Genomic DNA, 6,851 nt, shown 5'->3' with positions numbered 1-6,851 from the left:
CTTCTTCTTCTTCTTCTTCTTCTTCTTCTTCTTCTTCTTCTTCTTCTAATTCTTCTAATTCTTCTTCTAATTCTTCTTCAGATAGGGTCTCACTGGATAGCCCTGGCTGATCTGGAATTCATTATGTAGACTAAGCTGACCATGAACTCAAAGAGGTACTTACTTCTGCCTCCTCGTAGTTGGGGTTAAAGACATGTGCCACCATGCCTGGTTCATGCATTATTTTTAATAATTGAATCTATACTTTGAGAAGCTTCTGTTTCATGACAAGTTTATACTGACTTCAAGAATTGGACAGTTATTGGAGTCTGAATATCTTGAACTCTAAGCAAGACCTCTTCTCTCTGATTTGGGAAGAAAACTGGTAGAGGGATATTACTGGAAGTTTATCCCACACAATGTCCAAGGGTTCTATTTAAAGAATGGCAATGTCTTTGGTAACTCAGCACTCCCCACATACTTGTTTGATTGGTAGTGCACATTCTGGTGGTCCTCAGGGGAGGTATGTGCACATAGGTGATGCCTGTCCTTTTAGACACAGTGATTTCTTCATTTACCATCCCTATCAACTGTCCAGACCTCAGGCTTACTGGTGCCGGCCCTGGTGTCACTGGAGCGGTTCCTCATAAGCCAGAGCAAAAGTTACCTGTTGCCTGCTGCCAGCCTAGTGGAGATTCAAATTTTTTCTGATTCCTGGTCCCTGAGCAAGAAGTAAAAATGGATAGGAAGAGTGTTGGATTTCCTGTGGTGTAGGGGAACCATTAGATGCTTGCTTCTGCTAACCCTCACCCTTAACCAACTGGATCTGATCATGCAGGCATTTACTCACCAACCTCTCTTCCTCCTTTATCCCCTCTCCTGAACATTCTAGATAGAAAATTATCTCTAATATAGCTCTCTCCCTTGAAAACACGTGGCTGATAAAGATCTGGATTGAGATCAGAACAATTAGAGGCCAATTTTTTGTTTAACAAAAAGTTTTCTATTTACATAGACAATGACTCTCTCCCTTTAAATAGTCCTTTAAACCTGCCTGATATCTTTGTTAAACTGAGCTTTTTATATGGCAACAACTCAGTTTTTAGTAAGAGATCTAAAGTATCAGTCCTGTAGGATGAAACTCTCATAGAAGCTGAGCAGAATCCTTAAAAAATATTATACTTAAACCAGATGAATGGAAGTCAATTAAGAAATATGAGTCAGTTATGAAAACAAGTCTCATTTGTTAGCCTGGGCCAGAAAAACAAATAATAAATTTTATCTCTCACATGTGGATCATAACTTCAAACTTGTAGATAACTGTTTAATTCTCAGTGTCCATAGAAATCAGGAAGCTAGAAAGGGCCTATGAAAGCTGTGGAGGGGCAAGAGTCTTTAAAGGATGAGTAGAATATATGTAGTATGAAGGAAGGTGGATTTTGGAGTCTAAAGTTTTAAATACTGATGATAGTTTGAGTAAGAGAGAAATGAGGGTATAGGATGTGTGGGTTAAACCAAAATTAAGAATGTAAGAAAAAGCCTTAATCTGATTGGCCTGTTCTTTGATCACCTCCCCCTGAGGGGAGAGCAGCCTTACCAGGCCACAGAAGATGACAATGCAGCCATTCCTGATGTGATCTGATAGACTAAGATCAGAAGGAAGGAAAGGAGGACCCCCACATCAGTGGACTTGGGGAGAGGCATGCGTGAAAAGGGGGGAGGGAGGATGGGACCGGGAGGGGAGGAGGGAGAGCCTTATGGGGGGATACAAAGTGAATAAACTGTAATTAATAAAAATAAATAAATTAAAAAAAGAAAAAAAGCCTTATGGAAACTTGTGTTGTCATCTATTTTAAAATAACACTTCATACAGGGGTTTTAAGGGAGGTATCCTAGATAGGTGGAAATGGTACTCCCAGAAGCCATGGGTTATAAAACTAAAATCTTAATGTGACATATGGGATACCTTCTTATGAGTTATTGCTCAAGGAAGCCTCAGAAACCCCCAAATAATATAGGCCATTACCATTTCTCTGTGTTACCCACTAAATAAAGATGGTAAAATCCATCTTTATGCTGAAGACACCATACACTTTAGCTGCATGCAGTAAATAGAAAAATCAATCCTAAACTGACCAGGAAACTTCCTTCTTGCTAGCTAGTTTTCCAGTCCTGGAAGGTATAATGTAGGCTGCTTGAGAAGATGACATATTGTCTTTCCCAGAACTATATCTAGCATACTACAGTATCAGCTTTCCTGGAAACATACACAATAGTGGTATGACTGTTACAGGGGATACCAAATACTCTCTGATTAGATTTGAGGCATGTTTCACAGGAAGAATTTTATACCTGGTACTGAAAACCTAGTAAAAAACCTTAGGGCAAATGAGTCACAAGCCCTAAGAAAGAACTCACTTTTATAGGTTACTAAATGGTCGTATTGTCTAATTGCTCTCAACCTTGATCTGAAAAGCTTCTTTTTGCACTGAGCAATGATTAGTTAAGAGACTCATAACTGGTCAAATTTCTGAGAATAAGTGACTCAGCCCTAAATAATACATCTATATCACCCTTTCTGATGCCCAGGTACCATAATGGAATAGAAGGCAGAAAGAATGCAAAAGCAAAAGAATAAGAAGGAATAATATGAAACAATGTTTTCTATATATGACACAGCTTTTGTACTCATAAACTCACAGCACCTGTAATTACCTGAACAAGACCTGTACAAGATCAAGCCAACCAAAATCCCAATACAAATGGGGGAAGGGCCCAAGATATCCAACTCTTCACTAAAGAGCTAGTTGATGGTTTATATCAGGGAGGGAAAGTCATCATTGTTTGGAAGATGTAGTCACTGGTAGGTTGACCATGATCTAGTGAATGGCCCCACACCCATTATGGGCAGTGCTAACTGGACACATAACATTTAAAAAAAGGAGAGGATATGAAGTTGGGAAGTGGATGTATTAAGGGAGAGTATGAAGAGTTGTATGGAGGATGAGGGTTGGATATGATCAAATTACATTGTATACAAGTATGAAATTCTCAAATAATAAATAAAATATAAAAATAAAAATAAGAAGAGATGTTGTGGGTATTAGTATTTACTATTGATATATCTTTTAGTTAAGCAGTGGTTATTCCTAAACAAGCTGTATACCCAAATCACCTTACAGAAACTAGGATTTATTTAATTAACCTAGAGCACAATGTTGGGCAATAGTTACTCCATCCTAAACTTCCAAGCCCACATAGTTTCCTACCATTTAGATTTCACCCATTATACTTGCTTTTAGTTATATCTTAGGTAAAGTTCATCTATCCATGTGGTTCCAAGACCTCTCCTGTGGATTCTCCACTTTCCTCCCTTTGTTTCCTCCTCTTTACCTCCCCCCTCAACCTGGACCAGGATGTCCCACCCCATTCTCTCCATTGTACAGCATGTGGCTGGTTGTTTTAATTGCCAGCATAGAGAACAAACTGTGGCATGTTTACACAAACTTGAGACAGGTGATGCTTAGAATAAGCATCACAAAACAATGTCCGGATTGAAACCAGATAGTGGGGTAGAGAAATCAGCATTTGAGTGAACAAGGGTAAATTGTATACATTCCAAAAGAACATTATACCAACAAAGAGAAAAACTCACTTGTACATAATCTTCCCTGAAAGTACCAATTCTTAAGTAAGCTACATCTTGCTAGCTGAAGAAAGCTGGAATTAGGGAAGTAAATTTCCACTGTTATAGGCTTTGGTATTTATTAACTCACATAATCTTTATGTAAATCCTATGAAGTAGAAATCATTTTCTTCATTTTACAGAAGTGGAGAATGAGGCCCAGAGAGAAGGTATATCTTTCCTGGTGACCCAGCTATGATGGCTTAATCATATTTCAGATGAGATGGAACCTTACCTGATGCCTACATGAGCAGCTGCCTTTCCTTGTGGATAGGCTTTCTCATAGATTTTCTTTGCCTGGTATTTTTCCTTGATTTCTGCAACATAAACTTCAGTGTTGATGGTCCTGGTGCGACAGACAGAAAAGAAAGGATAGCTGTGAAAGAGAAAGAAAAAAGATGGTAAAAACATAGATACAATAATAGGGAGAAGAAGGGGAATGAAAAGAAAGAACAAAAGTGTCATTAAACTCAAATTTGAGTGGGAAGAACTAATGGGAGTTCTATAAAATAGGTGAAGATGTTCTCCTAAAGTCTATTTGTCAATTAGGGAAAGAAAGACCACACAAACATAGTGAACCAGTGTTGGAGTTTTGTGTTTCTCAAAGTGTTAATGTTTGCCTTTTAACACACAAGAGTATTTTAGGTGTAATGTAGCTGAACATTTTAATTGTAATTGTATATTTGTATAACATTTATTTTTAAATAAAATACATCAAGCTAAGCATGGTGGTGCAAACATATAGTCCTGACTGCTGAGTCAGGAATCTGAAGCAGGGGAATGACAAATTCAAAGCCTCTCTGGGCTATATAGTGTGTTTCAGGCCAAGCTAGGAAATTTAGTGAGATTTTGTCTTTTGTATTAAGTTACTCTCCCCACCCCCCACACACTTAAACACAATTTAATGTATTAACTCACAGAGACTGTTGCTTGGGATATGAAAAGCAATCCAAAAACATTTTTTAAAGAAAACACATTAGGTAAATAATATTCTGAGTGGTGTAAATGGTAAAAATTTTCAGTGACACAGGGTCCAAAGGACTGGAGCTGGATCTGATCTGAATGGTCCCTCCTTGAGGACGAATGTTCATGGTACCAGAATGCACTCTACAAGCTTCTAAAGGAGGGAAACAACCAGCAAGCCTACCCAGCTACAACTCTTATGAACCACAAAAATATCCAGCATAGCACAATAACCCTAACAGTGCATTAGTGGCATACATATCTTACTGTTACCAACAGCTTTCTACTTGGACTTAAGATTTGCCCAACAAGAGAGAAATCATGCCTGGTACTGGAAACCTAACTAACTACCAGGGCTAATGAACCATGGATATTGGAGGAGAAACTACAAATTCCACTTTACTAAACCAGCATAATCCCTAACTACATTCTAAATATTCATCCTTATAACAACATATTAATGGAGTTCTAACCCCTCATCAACGAAATATCTCTTTGTAATAAACAGAAACCATTACAGAAAAACCATAACCAATCAAAATGCTGGTACATAGCTTAGAATCTACAGCACAATTCCTAAACCTAAGGCTTGGGGATCCTTGCAGAAGAAAAGATTGAAAGCTTTTAAGGGCCAGAGAAACATGAAGTTTGCTGTAAGATTGTATCTCCTAGAATGTCAGAGAAGCTGCACCCATGAAGTCTCAACAATATGGCTGCTTAAACATGGCCTGAGCAAGGAAGACACCAATAGATATGTTAACATGGAAGGAGGAAGTTCACAAGGCCTCAACCCTATACAAAGAACTACAGGCAACTAAGAAGTGCTGAAAGTGGAAGAAATAGAAAGGATTTAATTTCAGCTTATTTTCTCAGGCCACACTCCAGCAGTTCATGAAATCAGAGCAGAAATTCAAGAAAGACAGAAACCTGGAGGCAAGAGCTGATGCAGAGGCCATGGAGGAATACTGTTTACTGGCTTGGTCCTCATGGTTTACTCAGCTTGTTTATTCATAGAACCCAGGGCCACCAGCCCAGAGATGATCACCCACAATGGGCTGGGCCCTCCCTCATCAATCACTAATTAAGAAAATGTCCTTACAGGTTTGCCTACAGGGCAATCTCATGGGAGCTTTTTCTCAACTGAGGTTCCCTTTTCCAAGATGACTGTAGCTTTCGTCAAGTTCACAAAAAACTAACCCTTGTCAACATGACACACAAATACATTATGATTAAACCATAACATTTCCTTTCCTGTTTATCACCAAGATCTAATGTTAATATAAAACATAGAACAATTTTAAGAGTCTCACAGTCTTTAAAAAATTCAAAGATTTTCTAAAACTACAGCTTCTTTAAGATATCCAAAGTCTCTCTAAAAATCCAAAGTCCTTAACTATGAGCTCTTCTACAATAATTAAAAAAATGTAAGTTGTATGCTTCTTATCCCAAGAGGGAAGAACCAGAGCACAGCTACAATCAAAGTAAAACCAAATTCCAACAGTGTAAAAAATCCAGTATCTGGGATTCAGTCATATATCCCGGGCTCCAAATTGCTTGGGCAGCTCCACTTCTCAAGCTCTGTCATTTGAAGTACACACAGGTAGACTCTTAGGCTCAGGACAGCTCCATACCACACTTGCCACTGTCATTGTTTGTCATCCCACAGTCCTGGAACCTCCAATACGTTGGGTTTGAGCTGCAACTGAGGTTTCATCTTAATCAATGGCCTCTCCTGGCTTCTCACAGTGCCAAGCCTCAGGTGTTCTCCATGACCCCATCACATTTTCAAAAACATCACTAATATAGATGATTTTTACACATTACCAAGTGTGGCTAACAAATTAGGATGCAGCCTTGGAGTTCCTAGACCACATCTTATGTGTGCTAACCCCAAGGAATTACTTCCCACAACATTTCACCACAATTATTGCTGGTCTCTTATTAATCACAGCTGATTCTTCAGCCCCAGCTATCCAGCACTGATTGTCTCAGGAAAGCAAAGTTTTCACTTTAGCGATACTGGCCTCTTGTTAATTACAGCTGACTTTCCAGGCCCAGATGACCAGAAATCAAAGATTCTCAGTATTATTCAAAATATCATGAGAACAGCTGATAAAGTCTTTGCTTCCTTAGAAAAATTGACAGCCTAGGTCTCTATCATCGACATTGCTCACAGAATTCTTATCTTTCACATTCCCACACCAACAGCCCATTAAGCTCTAAG

General features: G+C 38.7%; 1 pseudogene; it reads right to left on the bottom strand.

Moving 5' to 3' along the window:
• The window catches only part of LOC129676534 (uncharacterized), a 62,440-nt pseudogene extending 58,400 nt beyond the window's left edge, over positions 1-4,040 (bottom strand).
• Between the last annotated feature and the right edge of the window lie 2,811 nt (positions 4,041-6,851).

Source organism: Psammomys obesus, unplaced genomic scaffold, assembly GCF_907164565.1.
Source record: "Psammomys obesus unplaced genomic scaffold, mPsaObe1.curated_primary_1811, whole genome shotgun sequence".
Lineage (NCBI taxonomy): Eukaryota > Metazoa > Chordata > Mammalia > Rodentia > Muridae > Psammomys > Psammomys obesus.
The sequence above is the reverse complement of the archived record's forward strand: the minus strand, read 5'-3'. Positions and strand labels throughout refer to the sequence as shown.